Here is a 17628-nt window from a genome sequence, read left to right on the forward strand (position 1 = left end):
CAAAAGGGGCAAAGCAAGGAAAGCCTTGACAGAAGAAGCACAGAGGAGCATGACTGCTATCTAGGAAGGCAGTAGCAGGCCAGGCTTTGGAATCTGTGCCGAAACTTACGTCTGGGGCATACAGGGCTGCTAAATCTAAAGGACTCGCTTTGTGTCATCCTTGGGCAACAGTATGCAGAGGAACACTTAATATCTGGAAAACTCTGACACTTAGTCCTCCTGTTTGTGGAGAGCAACATCACAGTAGCCCAGGGCTCTTCTCATGGTTGAAGCCTTGGGAAGCCCTGGAATCAGGGAGTCCCTGCTCTTCTGTTAACACTGTGGTGTGTCTCCTCGAAGAAGGTGACTCTGGGGAGAAGTTGGCAAACAAATCCACAAAACCCACGAGAGGCACACCCTCATGTATACACCCAGATGTGCCACCCTTAGATGTGCTTCTGAAGAAACATAAAGGAATTAGCTCTGGAAACCTAACTTACTGTGCACTTCGCTGTTTCCTTGGAGCTCAGAGAGGGACCTTTGCTTGCAGAAACTGGAATTTGCTTTTTGAGGAGCAAGGAGGATAGTGAAAACCCAGCAGGCCTCAATTCTTCAAAGGACATTTAAGAAACAAGCCTAGAGCTTCCATGGACCAGAACAGAGATGTGCTCGTTTTATTTCATGGAAGCACCATTTGGACTCCATTTGGAAGATCAGGTAGGGGATGAGGGGAGAGAGGGCTGTTAGCTGAGAAGTTGCCCCATGACAGAAGGGAGAAGGGCGGTGTGGTGGGCATGGGGAGGCTTGGAAGGAAGCGTGGAAGCTTGAGATCAGGGTGTCCTGGCAACAGAACTGTGAGCTTTCAAGGATTTTGAAGTTTCCCCTTCCCAAACCTTTTGATTCCAGTGACCTACAAAGGTCAAGGCAAACACCCGCTTGCACAGAAAGCAAATTCTGTCCCTGTGCTTGGCTGGGCAGGAGGAGATAGAAGACTTTAGGGATGCGTTCCTGACACTAAGTTGGCCTGGTGGCTCTCCCATCCCCACAGCATCTCTCCAACTCATGCGGCCCTAAGTGTGGCAGTTCGTGGCTCTCAGCGTGCTGCAGCCTCTGCTTACATCTGGGATGCTTTTGGTGCTCTGTGTGTGTGCCCCCAAGTCCTCGTGTCCTCTGACAACGGTGCTGGGTCAGGACAGTGCCTTGGGGGAGCTGCCTTTGCTGACTGAACAGTTGCTTGCTCGGACGGGGACAAGTTGTGCTCAGCATCGCTGTCAGCTGGTTGCGGGGAGCCCCGAGGTTTGGCATCGGCGTCCTTATTGCCAGCTGCAGTGTTAGGCTGCTGCAATTAGCGGCTGATTTGCGTGTGCGCCCTGGTCAGGGCAACGGCCAGAAGTCATTGGGTCCGTGTTAGGTGGCTGTCGTCAGAAAAACACAACGCAGTCCCTCGGACGAGATGCATGAATTTGCCTGGACTTCTGGAAGTGACAACCTGTAGCAAGCAGAGGAGGGCAGAGCACACTCGCTTAAAGCACGCTCTTATGGAAATGTATAAATGCAGATCCAGTGCTGCTACTGAAGCAGTTGTAGCCTTGCGTGCTGGTTCAGGGCTTGTCGCGCTGCACACAGACGGTCCTGCCCAGGAGAACATCTGACAAAGCTTTGTCTCTTTATCTCCAGTGCCCCAGCTGTGCCGTTGGCGGTGCAGGCCAGCCTTTCGGTGCCCTTTCCAATGGCTGGGATTTGATGGGAGCCTTGCACTGGCTTTGTGGGCTCGGAGATAAGTCCTGTTGACCCGCAGGAGTCTGCGGCGGGACCGAGGACTGCAGCTGAACCTCAGCCTCCTCTGCCGATCGCCCGTCTGCAGCCAGCCTCGCCTGGCTGGGAGCCAGCGGCTGCGAATGGGCCCCGCTGTGAGACACTGATTGTTCTTCATACCCTATTTATGGAGGCGAGAGTTGAAGGAAGAGCAAGAGTAAGGGTTTTAATTCAACTCCACGCTCTCCGCTGTCTACTGGCTTGCAGTATGCCACCGGTGCCCAGAGCAGAGCGGAGAAAGAGGTTTTTTTTTCAGCACTGCTGCTCACAGTCTTCAGTCTGGAAGAAGACTTTGTTGTTTTGTTTTTTGTTGTGGTCTGTAGGGTAAGACCCACCTCTGCAGTCTGAGAACTTGCAGGTATTGAACTTCAATCCAAACTTGTTGCCGTATTTCAAAGTGCGCAGTGAAGCCTGTCAGAGCTAGAGAGAAAGGGAAGAGATTCCCCAAGCTCCAGGTGAGGTGCAACTGTAATTCAGCCTGGGTTGCTGGATGCAGAGTCCGCTGTGGGCTGTTGGAGGAATACACGCTCTGCTAGGGTTAAATGCTTACATGAAATCAATAGAAGTTTTATGGCCACCACGTGACTTCAGCTGGAACTCTGCCACCCGTAATAGAAGCTGTGTTAGGTCTCCCCCCTCCAACTACAGGACAGATATATTAGTCTAGACAACTGAGAAATAGTGGTATATTGGGAGGCTGCGTTTTCATTATGTAAATGGAGCTCTACAGAAGGATTAATTGATTATTCAGTTACTGTGGATCTGTCTTGGACGTCCTGGCAAGATGAGAGAACCTGATGGAAGCTCTCCAGTGATGCTGTGTGGTAGTACAAAGGAGTCCTTGAGCATCGCCTGCTCCCCTCCAGACAAAGCACAGCACGTTCATGTCACTCGCCCTACGAGGGGACTCGCATCCCAGAGTGGTGTGGGGGTTTTTGTGCTTTGTGCATGGTCCGTGTGCTGGTACGGCCAAAAGACTTGCAAGGGATAGCCAGAAGACAACCTGCTTCAGCCTACAGCAGTGCTGTTTGGAGGGCTGCTTACCTGTTGGTGGATGTTGCTGATGGCCCCTGGAGACCATCCAGAGGGCCCACGAGGAGGTGCGTTGCTGCGAGTGCTGGGAGCTGGGTGAGATGAATCCACTTGTGGACGCTGGATTCTAGCTGGAAAGCAAGCACAGTGCTACCTCAGCACTGCAGGGGAACGATACAGAAGCAAAGAGGGGCAATGTTTTGAAGGGAGGTGTTGGGGAAAGGAGGGGACCACAATGTGGACAGGCCTGGAGATGTATTTCACGGACAACCCAAGAGCCCTTGAGAGAAATCAGAGTGGAGAATTTGATGTTGCAGGTGCGTGTAGAACCACTTAGGTATCCAGGTCACTGTCCATGGCCAGCTGTGTTCAGCCCGGATCAGGTGCTGAGTGAACGATGCCGTTCTCTTGCTCTCCCTTCCGTGCTCAGCAATTTGAGGCAAAGAAAGGGGTGGCTTTCCTGTACGCGTGCTGAAGGTCTCCACTGCTTTCTGCACCAGACAGGGTGTCGAGGTGGGGGGCAGCTCAGCAGCACCTCTGCTCCCTCCTTGACGTGCTGGAGGGCGTAGAGTGTTTTTGTAGGTAAGCAAGCAGGGCTGCCACATCTTTATAACTAGATATGTCCCTTCTGGCCAGGATAAGACGTTATAACAAAGCGAGTATTAACCGACTCGGAAATACCTGTAGTGTCCTCCACAACGATGAGAAATGGATCTGCACAGTCTGTTGGACTCGGGTTGCTGGAGGAAGAAAGGCCAGCTGTGGTGAGATGGATGCGCTCACTTTCTGCTGTCCTGTTGCATGGCATATAATTGCTTTATGGTCCTCTGTTGTTCCAGAACCGTTTTGATACCGCTGCCCAGATCAAATTTTGAGAAGAACATTTTAAAACAGATCGTAGCCTTTGGCCTGAAATTCATCACCTGTGGAAACTTTTACAAACAACCCTGACATCTGGAGAGTGGGTGGGGAAAAGCTGTGATATTGGCCAAATGAAAATTTAGATTCTTTTTCGAGTGGGTAAATGCAGTTGCTGGAACAAAGTGTCTCTTGATTTGAGTGGGAAACAACCCTGAGTTGTTCTAGTGTTGAAAGTACGGCGTTTTCAGTTTTTTCTTTGCCTTGGAAGGCCTGATTATGCTGGTGAAAGAGGAAAACTTGCCTCTAATTCCATGCCTGTAAAATGGGAAAAACACCATTCAGCACAGCTCCTGGAAAGTTTGCAGACTGTTTTGTGGTCCTGCTGGGAACAGGGCAAGGAACTATCTGGAGAACAAAATAAAGGCCAGAAGTGATGAGATGCTCAATTTTCGGTGTGAGGAGAATAATCTGTGGTCAACTGCCCCTCTTATCACGGGTGATAGAATTACGCTAGAGCACTGTCATGATAGATGTTAGGGTGGCTTTTTAGATGTTGAAGCCAGCTGAAGAGACAGGAGAGATCCTCTAATCGTTACACCGGCAGGTGTCTGGGTCAGGGCTTCCACTGCAGGTGGAATTTACATAATTTATTTTATCTGCTGAGGCTTTGTTCAGTGTTGGCTACGTAAAGGCAGTTCAGCACATGCTTTCTGCTGGCATGCCTTGTGCTTCCCTAGCTCTGGGCTTTTTCTGAAATGGCCCAGCACTGGGGATTTAAATGCAGTGCAAAACTTTGCAGACGTGAGGGTTTGCTTGCAAGACACGGATGCATTTCCACATCCTGTCTCGTGGATTCCCGAACAAAGATGTTTACAGGAGGGAAAAAAAAAGCGCTAATGCTGTACTAGGAAGGGGGAAAGTATAATGTATTCTTAAAATGTTTATATGTCAGCAAAATGCCTGCAAACCATTCAATAGATTAATCCTGTAGCTGGCCTAAAAGGAATGGATTTCTAGCCATAACTGAGATTGGGAAAAATTGATTTCCATGTTCTTGTTGACTGAATAAGATAAAAACAACTGCCTTGGTGCTCATTACCTGGCCAAGTATTCAGAACTCTGCTGCGGAGCTGCAGTCGGTTTGAATACTAGACCAGTGCAGCCCAAGGCTGATGAAAAGGGGCTTTGCAGGAACCAAATCTTAAACCTTTCTCCTGCTGGAAATGGGACTGGCAGCAGAGCACAGCTGCTAAAATACCTCGTGGCTTTGTATAGATGTCTGGCCAGGTGCTCTGGTCTTTCAGCCAGAACTACCAAGGCACTTCTGATAATCAAAAATGTGAGTGGGGAAAGGTCCTGGGCTAATTTTTCTACTTCAGAGAGCTGCTGCTAGAGATGATGCATGCCTTGCCACCTGGAGTCTGGCTATTAATTCAAGCTCTTGAACAATGTCTTAAACTCTTTGGGATAACTACTGCTCCTTGGCACTCAAAGCCGTCCGTCACAGTCGGATTTGGAAGAGGGAAATGGTGGTTGGCCAGCGCTGCTGGTGGAAGTCCTTACACTGTGCTTAGGTGGTATAGAGCTTGTACCATCCAGGGGACTTCTCTGAAGTTATTTCTTCTAGATATACAAATCTCACTTCAAAAAGAAGCAATTTAAGGTACGTGCTCAGGTACCTATTCAGGGAGAATATTTGCAATTTCAGTGCTAAGCAGCTCTTAACCGGGGGAATAATGAGCTCATGTCGTGTTTTGGGTTGGAAAGGCTTGTTGCTTTCCCAGCCTCTGACAAAAGTCCCCAAAAAAGATGGGAGAAAATGTGCTGGCCTGGTCTTCCCCAAGTTCTTCCGGGCTGGCTGGGCTGTCCTCTCCCACTGGGTGCTGTGTAGGAGGGCTGACTGGCCCAGGGCAGGACGTGGACAGCAGCCGGTGTCATGGTGTGAAGGAACTCCTGTACTCACACGTGCAGAGCCCTTCAGCGCAAGAGATGCCATCTAGGCAATACTTTGCGTCTTATTTGTTCACAAATGAGCAGTGAACAGGGGTTTTGCACTTACGCCTAGCGTCCAGTGCACCAGCTTTGATTGATCAGACTATAGCATGACCAGGGAGTAGGACTGTTCTGCGTGGCCTAATCAGTTTCTCATTTCTGTCTTGTTTTAAGTACAGCTGGAACTGTCTGTGAAAATCAGCCCAACCATCTCTTCAAACACTTGGGACCAAGGGCGATCTTCTAGGCTTCATTATTACACCATTTCAGGAGCCTTCCTTTCCCCTGGGGCTGGCTCTGCTTGGAGCGCTCTCATGCAGGAAGCAGGAGAGGTAAGCAATACAAACTCAATTTGAGGTCTGGCGAATCCAGACAAATGCCTCTCAGATCCCCTGTTCCTTGTGCTGTGGATTAGCCCATGTGAAATGGTAAATCCCTGTCCTAAAATTCCTCAGGCAAACTGGGATTCGTGGCAGTTTGTTGACTGACTGCAAACAGATCACTTGATAACTCTCCATATTATTGACATAACTCTAAAAATACGCTGCAAAAGTGTAAATAATAAATGTGTAGTATCTGCACTGGAGCAAGTAAACACCGCCTGATGTTGTCTGATACTTCGCTGGCAAGGTGTCCTCAGCGATGCTCCAGCAGAATAATTTTCCAAACGAGTGGCTTGCGTGACAGGTGGATGTGCTGAGCTAATGCAGCCACTGGATCCGGGAGAGGAGGTGCGTGGGGCCGGCGTGGTTTTGTGCTGGAGACGGCAGCGAGCAGAGCGCCGCGGGTCCCCTCCTGCTGGCTTGCAGTGGCTCCGTGGAGAGGTGTGAGAAAGCGCCTGGCAAGCACGCCCCGGGCTCGCTGACACGGGTGTGTTGCTAAAAGCTTTTTTCCTGTGCGGTGGGGATATATCCGCTTCTGAGGCTGAATGACACGCTGATTAATAATTCACGCCGCCAGTATCGACTGGCGGGAGCTAATCCGAGAACACCTCAGCGAAAGCCGTTTGTGCCTTTGCCCTGGGTGAAGAAGCTGCCTTCCTGCCCAGGTGCCGGGGTCAGAAGGCTGTCTCCTGCCGGCGAGGTGGCTGCTGGTACGTAGCCAAATCCTTCCAGACCGGCAAGCCTACCGGCCAAGACTGTGCTCCTTGTTACCCAGAGCGTGCTCCGTTCTGCTGCTTTCAGGGGTGTCTCCAGGTGGCTGGAGCCCCAGGCTGCTAAAGAGCAGCTTCTGCTGCAGTTCATAACAGCTGGACTTGTGTGCCTGCTGTCCCAGAGATGCTGGGACTTGAAATCCTCCTGTGACAGGATGCTCTCTGGAGTCAAATGTTGGTTGTCTGATCCTCTGCAGTCACTGTTCTGCCATATTGCTTCGTGTAGGCACTACCTACAGTCTTCCCGGGGGTTGTGAGGCAGGAGAGCAGAGGTCTTCTTTCCTTGACCATGCAGAGACAACAGAAAGTCTGAAATTTCCTTGGTGTCTGAACACTCTGGGGTTGTACAATAACAGTCTGTGATGCCTGCATTCATGGGTGGCAGACAGAACAGCGATGTGTCCAGGAATCCTTGGGAAACAGTAGAGCCCCCCTACCCAAATCTGCCTTTCCCTTCTCCTTGTCCTGGCGCAACACTGCAGTGACTTTTCCAAATAAGATGTAAAGGGAGCTGATGGGGTTTTGCAAGCATTAGGCTCCGTAGCACTGTTAACAAGAACAGGGATGTTAACCTTGGATCCCTGCCCAAATTGAAATGGATATAATCTCTAAATGGCTAATACCAAAATGAAATCCACTTACAAGGGAATGTTTGTTCCTTCCTTCCCTGCAGCGCTGATGTGTTGAGCACAGAGGGGACAGCAAGCTGTGGGTGGATGAATTTTATCTCGGCTGGATGAAGTGTCTGGGTGCCACTGCCCCTGGAACAGGGTCATGCTGCCATCCAGCGCTGTGGGACAGGGCACCAGGCTGGAGGAAGGCTTCAGAGCACTGTGCTCAGAGGTGGTGTTCCTCTGCCCACCCTGGCCTGGGGGAAGTGACTGCTTTCTTGGGGGCTGTGGTTAAAAGGAGCCTAGGGGACTACACACCACGAGGAAAGGCTGTGAGCCAGGAGTTTGGGGAAGGCCAGTGCCTCAGTGCAGCTTTACTTCCCTCCTGTGCATTGAGGTTGGGTTGCTCCATCACCCAGGGGGCGTGTGGTGGCATAGTTTGGAGATGCAGAGCTGCGATTCATCGTGTCTTAATGTCTGGGTAAAGTCTGTGCCTGTGTCAAACGCTTGTGTGGGCTGTGGTCCTGTGGAAAGGAGCCTTAGGGGTGCTGTGGCAGATGTTAGCCACTGGGCCACTGAAAGAACATGGCTTGGGGATGACAGAGGCACAGGGCTCCTTCAGAGGCTCCTGAGAGGGTGAGCAGGATGAAGGGGCTGAGCAGCACTGGGGCACTTTGAGTGAGCCCGGATGAGGTCTCACCCCCATGGTCACACTCGGGGGCTGCAGGAGAAGTCAGGACAGCAGGCATTTCCGTGCCACAGTGCTGCCACGTGCAGCAGGCACGGGGTGGTAAGTGAACACAGCGCCGTGCAGCTTGCGTGCGTGTGTGCGGTGCGGCAGAACAAGCTGGGCGTCTGCACCAGCACCGCAAACACTCGCTGCCGGGCTCCGGGGGCTGGCAGCGTGCCGGGGCAGTGCAGGATCTCACCGCCGTGGCCGTCCAGCAGGACCACACCAAAGCCTGGGAAGATGCTTGCAACTTCAGCGTCTGCAAACACTTGCTCTAGCTAATGCAAATGTTGCTTCGGAGATGCTGAGAGGTTTTTTTTTTTTTCCCCCCTCTTAAAAAGAGCATATGTTCTCACTACTAACAAGCAGGTTTGCGAAGAGTCTATTTTTAAGATGATTACAGGGTATCAGTAGCTGTTCCAGTGTCAACTGTCGGTTTTGTTTCCTTGTCGGCAGTAAACTGTTGGCAGGTTTGTGCACCAGAGGTTTACTCCTTCCCAGCTGTAATTGCACAGCACAGAAATTATCACTTGCTCTGTGCCTGCCTCTGCTGCTTTCTCCCTCTGAGCCTGCTGTTCGCAAGCAGCTCCTCCACATGCTTTCTACCCGGCGAAGAGCTGTGTCGTGGCATCTCCTGCTGGCAAAAGGCAAGGCCTGGGTAGCTCTAACAGCAGAGATGAGAGGAGATGTGGCTTTATAATACACGTGTACTCCATGGAGGTGCATCCCACGTTGTTCCACAGGGAAGGAGCCCAGTTCCTCTAGAACCCAGCTCCTCTCCCGGTAAGCTGAGCAAAAAGGGTGGGTTTTTTTTGCAGGCAGGCAGTTTTCCCCCTGTGTGTCCGTGCCTATAACCAGCCCCAGCTGGGATCTTTGGGGTGGCTGCTGTCCTCGAGCTGGTGTCAGGCTGTGTGTGTACCCGGCAAATAGCTCAGTTGTTCCGTGCCCTGGATCCCCGTTTGACTGGCAGGGCAAACAGCATGGTCAGCCTCTGCAAGGCTTTTCTCCACGCGGCCGCAGAGAATCTGAAGTCCTCTGAAGTGCTTTTGTGAAAGAGGCTCTGAAGTCCTGCTGCTGCTGCAAAAGCTCCTTGCTGCAGGGCACCGAGCGTTAACTCGCGCTATCCCCTTCGTCCTGCTGCCACTGCTGGACCTGCAGTGACTTATGGGGGAGGAAACAAATAGGATCCTTGATTGAGAATTAAGGAAATCGCACTGTAAACGCTTGCATCCTTTCTTTTTTTTTTTTTAAGAGTCTAAATAAACCCATGATTTGTGACGGCAGTCCTGCACACAAAGAGGTGACAAGGGAGCGCAGTGGCGGTGTGAAGCATCAGCCACTGGGAGGATGGCTCAGAAGTCCCGTTCCTTACCCCGCAGGACATGTCTGGTAGGAAACGGCCACTTGGAGCACACTTGCTCCTTTTCCCTTGACACGGTGGGAGGCCATCACTGCGACAAGGGTGCGAGGCCTGCTCCCTGTCCTTGGCACACCTCTGCCTTCAGACTCAGCCTCCTCCCCCCTTGTCCCCCACGCCGAAAGTTTCCGAGTGCCACGGAAGCGATGGGAGAGAAACAATTGTTGTGTTTCCCAGGCTGACACCTCCTGCTGAGCAGCCTTCCCTGCAGGAACGGCAGTCCTCTCGCGTTACTCTGGGGACACGATGCCTCGGTGCTGATGGGACCAGACAGGATCCGTCACTGTGCTGATGTGTCTCCTCCACAAAATATCCTAAATGACACCAGTGTCTGAGAAACAAGGAACAAAGAGCAAACAAACAAAAAATATCTGCTCCGTTTGCTTCCCTCTGGTCATCTCTGTCAGCCAAATCTGGAGAGGGGACTGTGTGTGGGCTTTGGCTGAGGAAAAGGGCTTGGGTTTGGGGATTCTGCTGGGGTTGTGAAGTGGGTTGGCTTTTTTCACATGGGACCAAGCAGCCTCGCGGGCCAGAACATTGCTTTGGCTGGACTGTGTGTATGCATTGATCTGTGCTTGTTTTTAGCTTGTTGTTAGAGTACAGGATCCTCTGGTGCCATAGTGAGTCCCTTGTGGTGGGACAGAGGAGATTGGGTGTGGGGCTCAATATTTTTCATGCTACAGCATATGGCCACAGAAGAAAAGTCCTCAGAAAGACCTTGCCAAGGTCGTGTGAGTCTGTCTCTGTGCCCCAAGGCAAGATCAACTCTACCTATGTCGTTTCTGCACTAATCTGTTTTCAAAGACCCTTAGGGATAGAGGTTATTCAACCTCTTCCTGGGCTTATAACAAGAAAAACATAACAGGCAAGAAGTGTGGCTTCCTCCCCCCTCGATGTCTGACCTAAATCTTCCTTGCCTCAGTATTTACCCTGCCGTTGATGTTCTCTGTGAGAAAACCATTCCCTTCCTGTTCCTAGCAGCCTGTTTGAAGGTTGCTGCAGTGTCTCGCCTCGCTGCTGCTCTTGGATCAATGAAAACCCACAGGGATGGCTGTGCTCCTGTGCAACACGTCCAACAGATGTGTCACCGCTGGGCTTGCTCTTTCCTAACGTCCATTTTTGTCTCTAAACAGGGCGTCCAGAACAACAGACTTGTGATGAAAATCAGCCCTTTACAGTAAGGTCCTGAAATGTTCTTCTTTGAACAAGACTCATGGAGATCCTTGCCCAGTTGAGGACACTGACATTAAACCTTTAAGGCCTTAGCCTTTGAGAACAGCATGTCCTGTTCAGTTGGGCAAGGAGATTTCTCCCAGATGTGCCTTTCGTTTTGAAGACAGATAGCAGGATTTCCCCCTCTTTATATGGACAGCTGCTTCTATTTTCTAGCTTCAGCAGTGAAGGTGCTTTAAAGTTGGGTGGCTTAATACTCGTGAAACAGTCTAGGCTGTTCAGCTTCATGGGATTTAAGGCTGACTTTCTGGTTTTGTGTCCTGAATGTGGTAGAAAGACTCCCTTTGCTTTGCCTGGAAGCCATTTCACACTTAAACCAATCCATACTGAGAAGGTGAATTGCTGGCTTGACCCTCCCTTCGTTTAAGTTGCACCAGTTGTGAGTTGTGTGCTCTCTGACGGCCTCTTCTTGTGTGTGACAGCATTATTTTGGGACCTGCCCTGATCGCCAGGGGATTTGGGTGGCAGCACTTCGAAGTGTGACGGAAGTACCTGTTGGTGGAGAGAAGGGAGGAGAAAGGCCAAGGCGAGCTGAGGAGCCCTGCTGCAGGAATTGGCAGGGTGTTTCACTGAGGGAAGGAGACTACCAGGGACAGGACAAACAGCCTGCAAACAAACAAATTATGTCAGGATAGCTACACTAAAATCCTGCAAGGTGAAGTCTTTCTGGCCTTGTAGGCCAGCCCTGGGCAAGCCATTTTTTGTGGACTTCAAAGAAGGGTTGTGAAGAACTGGCTGAGCAAAACAAAATGTATCTTAACCTGGGACATAAAACATCCAGTTCTTTAAAAGTACCCCGGTCTGAGTAGCTGAAGGCCTGGAACACAGCTTGACAAATAAATAACCTGTAGCTTTGACTAATTACGCAATAAGGCCACCGTTCCCTTCCACGGGGAGGTATGAAGCAGGTCAGAAACTACGCACACCAGTACGGTGACAGCAGAGCTCACAGTGAAAGCACTGGCTCCGGTCCCTGGGCAGCCCTGCTTAGGGAAGAAATACATCCACAGGCAGCAGTCCTCCTGCCTGCTGCTGGGACCGCTCGCCAGCGATGACATCTCAAATATGTTTTAATAACCAGCGGCTGTTAATAAGCGCTAGCTCCTCCACCGGCTTAGATGCATCTCTTTAAGTTTAAACAGGATTAGATAAGGTAGGGAGATTATTAAATACCCAAATGAACATTAAGCAGATATATTGGAGGCTTAACAACTCTGCAGCAGATTGTTAAATTGCTCTAAATATTTCCCTGCTAGTCTGGGGGTATTTAATTAAAACAACCCCTCTAGTCCTCCGTAATGTGCCTAGCAGGCCTGCGAGCCCCGCGTAGGGCGGGACCCTAATTGGCAGCGTTACCGCAAAGCTGAGCTGTGCTCGAGGACAATTAAAAAACCAAGAGCCCCCCCTCCCCACCCCACCCCAGCAACCACCCCGAGCCCCTCTAATTAGCGTGAGAAATGACGACAAAACAACTCCGAGTGTCTCCAGTGACAGGTGCACAAATAACAAGGCTGATGAAAGATTTTGCAATTAAGATTGCGCTATGAAGATTAATGGGATATTTTCATAAACTGATGTAAGATTGCCTATAACCCAGTCGCCTTCACGTAGCTCCATCTCCTTCTGCCCAACTCTTCCATAGCTTTTTTTTCCCAGTCTTCTCCCCCTGCACAAGCTTTTCCTGGTTTGTGTGGGTTTTTGTCCCCAGCACTGTTTTCAGGTTTCTGATGTTTCTAAGCATTTTTTTTTCTCTTCCTTAGGCTGGCGTTGTCTAAATCTGCTCCGTTTAAACTTCCTGGGTGGGAGTGGAAGTGGGGCGTCCCCATGGGACATCTGTGTGGCGTTACCCCATTGCAGGTTGGAGGGTAGTGGATGACTTATTTCCAAGGTAGCTCAGCTCTGGTGCTGCTCGTGGTGTTGCTGCATTGTGCGAGAGGAACTGGGGCTTGTTGTGTTGTCTTTCTAGCTTGGTTTTCCAAGATGGTGATGTTTCTACCATTTTTCTGGGCAATTACCTCCCCGTTTGTTTACTTTCTGGGTTTCTTTGGAGCCATTTGACAGTTTTCCAAGGATCGTGGTCTCAGAGGGATCAAGTTCCTACTAAATGCCTGGAAATGCAAGGCTGGGTAGCAAAGGGAGACTGTTAGCACCCTGCAGGGAAGGATGTACAGCGTGCGATCGACCTTTATTGCTGCCCTGAGGATCTAGCTGTGCACGTCTGCCCCTAGCACCACGTGTGCGCATCGTTTTCCGAGGTCACACTGTTGGGAACAGGCAAAGGCAGCACTTCCCCTGAGCCTACCAGGGGTCCTGGTAACCCAGATTGACTGTGGTACGAGATGTTTGATAGGAAGCATTAAACTGGCAAAGAATTACACCGAGAGCTGGACCAGACCCCCCTCCTCATGCACTATTCAGAGAGGGGGAAAGATGAACCTACTGCCCAGCCCCGCTCCTTTCCCAGAGAGGTTTGCCCGTTGCTGCTGTCATTGCTACTTCATTATTCCTAATTGCCTGTTACTCTCGATATCTCCAAGCCAGGCTATTATACAGGGAATTTACATTTTTAATCTAGTGAAAGCAGTGATTGGACACACAGCCTCCGGCCCTGGTTTTCTTCCTCGCTCAATTGCTGCGATGCACCAGGTTTGATGTCCGGCTTTGCAGACTGTCTGCGCTTGCTGGCTGCCCCCCTCTCTCTTGCTTTTCCTTCCTGACCTTGTCCTCAGCCCAGCCAGTGGCTTTGTGCCGTGACTTTCCTGCAAGACCTCGGAGGGCAGGATCTGCTTCATCACTGCTCACTTTTTCCACTGCCACGTGTCTGTCTTACGATGTTCTAGAAGAGATGCCTGCTCAAATATGCAGCCACTGCTTCACCCAGAGCCCTCTCACCAGCTGGACCCACAGAGCTGGGGATGTACAACCAACCCTACACGCAGGGACTTCAGAATACTTGTACCTGGGGCTTTGAAACCAGTAGAACCACTCCCATACCGTACTGGTGGCTAACTCCGCTAGGGAAGCGTGTAAACAAGACCTTGGTGAGATTTGCTCTTTGCCTCCTGATTTAAAGGCTCTCCCTGTCTTTCCCCGTGCCCCTATTCCTAGATAAGGCACTGTAAATTCTCCTTACCCACAGCTTGTGAGCAGTCTTTAGACAAGAGTTAGTGCAGCACCAGCTGCGTGTTTCAGCCACTTCTCTGTGTGCAGAGGGTGCTGTGCGCTCCATGCTCTGATGCCCTTTTTATAGGGTCCATGTGAAAAAAAAATTGGTCCAGCAATAGGTGGGAGGAAGCCAGGCTGAAGGAAGAGGCGGTAATTGCTGGTGACACAGAAATGGAGCTTTTCCTGAGCATGGTCTCTGTCTAACAATGTTCCACTCACCGAAGCAAACCAGCCAAAATGAGGTCTTTCTGTCTCTTGTCCGTGAGCCTTTTTGACTTGATATCTCATTGTCTCTGCTTTTCTTTTAATTGCTCAGCTGTTGTCCTATTAGTGTCATTGCTTGGCACAGCACAGGGCTTGTAGCTGAAATACTCTGGCTGTGTTATGTGGGGTGTCAGCCTGGATAAATACAGCGGCTCTTCCTGTTCTCACACATCTCCTTTCCCTCCTCTTCCCCACCATCACGATGCTGAAATCAGCTGACAAAGTTAATGCTGCCAGAGACTTCATGGGCTCCTTGCTGACTCTTCTGTCCTGCGACATCCCCTCGTGTGTCAGCTCCTGGCAGAAAGCTCGTTAGCTGGCTCCATAACGAGCCTGCGTTGGTGAGTCGAGGCTTTGTAGGGACCAACTCTATCGGAGCCGAGGGAAATACACAACCAGTCGAACACTGCCTCTTGGGCTGATGCCGTGAGTGGTGACACCAAGGAAATGCATGTTCAGAAGTCCCTCCACCAGGATCCTGTCTCACCGGCTGTGCGGATCTGCAGGACTTCTGGAGGTACGATCTGGCACCCGTTGCAGCCTTTGCGTGTGTTTTTTTCCCTCTGGTTGTCCCGGTTATTGCCCTGCTGGTTCTAGCAAAACAACCCTTTGGGGGAAGTCTTAACCTTGTTAGATTCGTGCCTGGACTACCAATAACCTCTGAGTGGCTAGCGTGCTGCAGTGACCTAGAGCAGCCAGGTAGCTTGCCTTTTTCTCTCTGCTCTTGGTGTCCTGGTGATGGTGGGTGTGTAGGGCACAGAAGGGGTTCAGATGTCCTGTAGGGGCTGAGCTATCCATTGCTGCTGCAGTCTGCTAGGACAGAACGTGACGTGTGTGAGGCTTTCCCTGGGGAGAAGCTCTTTTTGCTTTAAGTAAAAAGCTTGCCTCAAACAAAAGATGCAGTTCTGAGGGTGCCCAAATTATTCAGCAAACCCCAAAGTCTGTTCTCTTTATTGCCTGATCCAGAGCCCTACCAGGCCTCTCTCCTCATTTCCTTTGCTGGGAGTTAAGCGTACAGTCGCCAAGTGACGCCAGCGGGGGGGATGCCAGTTTTTGTCTGAGGCAACTGAGCTGTGACCTTCTGCCGAGGAGAAAATAACACTTATCCTGGAGTTTGGGGGTAAAAGGGAACTGTGTGCTTCTGAAATAAAGATTGCTGAGCGCGCTGGGCTGAGCAAAATGCTCTTCCTTGGGGTTTGTTTCTTGGCAATGCAATTGCTGCTCTGGGTTTGTATTGTGTATCTTGCAGGGGAAGGCATGAGGTTCCTGGGGGACTCCCATCGCAGCCCTTCACTCCTGTTTCTAAGCCTTGTGTTCGTAATGATCTATGGCACTGCCAAGTCCACTGCTGCAGACCTCTTCCCGTGTCTCCCAGGTGCTCCCCAGGATGGTAGAGGCTTTGTGCTACCACTGAACATCTCTTTAGGCTTTGGTCAGGCTCCCCTGACCGTCCGTGCCTGGCCAGTACATCTCTTCCATGTCTGGTCTGTTGTCTGCCCTGCTGTGTGTGCACAGCTCCACGCTCTGCCTCACCAGTGCTCCTTGTCATCATGGACTACGAAGCCCTCTGCTCCATGGCTGTCCCCGCTCCTGTGCCTCGTGTCCCTGCTGAACTGTACCTCTTTCTCCTTCCTTCTCAGGCCGAGGTTGCTCAGGTTGCTCATCTCACACGGAGAGCACCACGGGGAGGAAGAGGGCTCAGCATGTGACCGGACTTCGCAGCCAACTCTGCACCACAAGGTAGGAAATGGCTCTTGCCAAAAGCTGCACTAAAATGCTTTCCTGTGTCCTGGAAGAAGCACAGATGGTGCCAAACTGAGGCTGCCAAGGAGCAAGTCCTGTTGTCCTCGTCACCCGTGGTTCTGCTGTGACCTCTGTGACCGGCTCCCCCTTTCTCTTAGAGAGCTTAGAGGAATGTGTGGTTGTGCCTCCCTGCTCTGTAGAGAGGTGGGGGCTGTCCAAATAGACACGTGCAGACCCAAAAGGCTCCCGTTCTGTCGGGGGATGCAGCAGTACAGCCTCAGGGATCCCTTCTGCATGTACAGCCTGGATGAGACAGGTCCTGAGGAGCAAGCAGGACGTGGTCCTGCCAGGAAAGATGCTTTGAAACAAGCAAACATGTGGGCGGGGTGAGGATTTGTGTTGTAGGGCAGATTTAATTCCTGGTATTTTATAACCTGGGAGCCTGACTTGTACAGATGTGTTTTTACTATCCCCTCCCATCCTAATAGCTATTTTATAAATATTATTACGAAGAAGTCTTGGTGGTAATGCTAAAGTAAAGCTGGGCTTTGTTTTATCTGAATAGTGCTTGCTTCCAGCTTGGGATAAGGGCTGTAACACCATAGAAAGAAGCTGAGCCGGAACAAAAGGAAATCTATTCATTAACTTAAATCGTAGTAATTTTAGCATGACCCAAGAGGAGCCTGGTGAATCTAACCCTCTATTTTCCCACATCCATCCTAGCAAGTGCCTTTCTTTCTAGCTGAGGTTTGAGAGCTGACTCACTTCTAGACTAGAGTGAAATCTGGGGTGGATTTTTCTTCTATAAGATTAAAGTCAACGCTGTTACAACAATTGCAGTGGAAAGAAAAATGATTGTCATTGTCGATTTTGATGTGTAAAGGCTGAATTTAAGCTGTCCACTTACCAGTTGCCTAGTTATCAGATTTATTTTTGTTACGCTTAGTTACAGATCTCTGTAGTTTGCTGCCGCCCGCCCTGGGTGGGAGTCAATGCTCGATCCCTCATAACGTTACCGACTGTCTTCTAGGGACATGGCCTTGGGTTTTGTGGTGAAGATGAGAGGTCAAACCAGGTTTCCTGAGACTTGCAGGAAGAGAGGTGCAAATGGCTGTTCAGGGGCAGACTGAGGGGACCTGCTAACGCTAAGTCAGGTAAGAAGTCCTGGCTCCTGGCCTCTCGTGCTGTGAGCAGCCTTTCTAAGAGACCCTGGACCTTTTCACCACCAAGGGTCAAAGGCAGAGCTCAACTTCCCTTGGCAGGTTTTTCTTGTTGTAGGGCTGTGTTGTTTTTTTTCCTAATTTGCAGAAGCAGCCACAGATTTAAGAGGTGAGTGGATAGAAGGAACAACTCGGAAGGAGAGAAGGGGGATCTCTGGGGGTAGAGGAGTGGGGCAGAGGGATGCAGGAGGTGACAGGTCTCTCTGCTTTTTGCCTGCTTTCTTTATCTCAGTCTCCCAGTCTGTAAAATGGGGGTAAGGAGGTTGATTACTTATGTAAGAGCTACTGGCATGCGATATTTTGTAAAGGCTCTGAAAAACCTTCTGGATGGCGAAGCACAATGGGAGCACAGACAGCCTCATCACTCAGACAGCAAACTCCTACGTGTGAAAACGTGAGCCGGGAGTTTGACG

At 50.7% G+C, this 17628-nt stretch overlaps 1 protein-coding gene across 1 annotated transcript in view; it reads left to right on the forward strand.

The window, feature by feature from the left end:
• The window catches only part of NUF2 (NUF2 component of NDC80 kinetochore complex), a 145245-nt gene that overhangs the window by 59247 nt on the left and 68370 nt on the right, over window positions 1-17628 (forward strand). The window contains exons 27-29 of the mRNA XM_080602011.1: window positions 5859-6011; window positions 15893-15992; window positions 17026-17149. The gene's annotated coding sequence lies outside the window, so the exon portion shown is untranslated. The remainder of the gene's footprint in view (window positions 1-5858; window positions 6012-15892; window positions 15993-17025; window positions 17150-17628) is intronic.

Source organism: Anser brachyrhynchus (assembly GCF_964034855.1).
Source record: "Anser brachyrhynchus genome assembly, chromosome: 8".
NCBI classification, from domain to species: Eukaryota; Metazoa; Chordata; class Aves; order Anseriformes; family Anatidae; genus Anser; species Anser brachyrhynchus.